Raw genomic sequence first — 902 nt, 5'->3', positions numbered from 1 at the left:
GACTAAGTTGACTCGTTGTTCCAATCTTTTAAACATAAGGTGGGAATATTATCTTCAATAGAATCTCTGCACCTGTAAATGAGTACAGTGACACGGCACTGTGAAGCCATCGCTGACGTGTGGAAGGACATCGGAGATTGTGAGTGTTTCTCACTGCAAAAAGGTGAAGCTGACAAAACCCTTCTCAGCGAATGGAAATTTGGGAAAAAGGGGTTTTTCTGGGACTTGAAAACTGGACTCCTCAAGGTCACAGGTAATCGTGAAGCATACCGCAAGAACAAGGCCCACAGAAATGAAAAAGATGATCACTTGTCATACTGGCCACTGTGTGACAACGGCAAAGGATTCCTGGCTGTTGATATTTCCAAAGAGAGCTTGTTGGGAATTTCAAACCCGGGACCTCTTTCAGTGCTCCTCTCCTTGAGAAGTGTTCCCCAAGAACAACAACCAATACAGAGGAGCAAATGACTTCATAACTCAATGATCACTTGGCTGCCACCCTAAACAAGAATGAACCGTTGAGTTTCTACACAAGCCACCTTGAGAAAGACAGCAAGGTAAAATGTTACAGCATACAGAGCCACTAAAGACAGCTTAGCAGGGCTCGTCCGGGAGTCGAACCCGGGACCTCTCACACCCGAAGCGAGAATCATACCTCTAGACCAACGAACCACATGGGTGGATGGCCACTCCCATCTCTGAAAAACTTCACGGCCCTGAAGGGCCAGGTCATCGCCTCTGTCACCCACCAAACACTGCCGATCCCGCTCTTCACCTCCGGCAATCACAGTGAAACCACAACACTCTTGTCACTCCTTCCCCCGAGGTTCTTGTGATTCCCGTGGTGACAGCGGACGAAACCATTGGCCACGGCCATCAATTTCAGTCAGTGCATAAAGCTG

At 48.2% G+C, this 902-nt stretch overlaps 1 non-coding gene across 1 annotated transcript; it reads right to left on the bottom strand.

The window, feature by feature from the left end:
* Positions 1–600: 600 nt before the first annotated feature.
* trnap-cgg (transfer RNA proline (anticodon CGG)) lies at positions 601–672 on the bottom strand. Its single transcript has one exon. It is a non-coding gene; the product is annotated as a tRNA-Pro (tRNA).
* Between the last annotated feature and the right edge of the window lie 230 nt (positions 673–902).

This window comes from Syngnathoides biaculeatus, chromosome 20 (assembly GCF_019802595.1).
Source record: "Syngnathoides biaculeatus isolate LvHL_M chromosome 20, ASM1980259v1, whole genome shotgun sequence".
NCBI lineage: Eukaryota > Metazoa > Chordata > Actinopteri > Syngnathiformes > Syngnathidae > Syngnathoides > Syngnathoides biaculeatus.
This window is presented reverse-complemented; position numbering and strand designations above follow the sequence as displayed.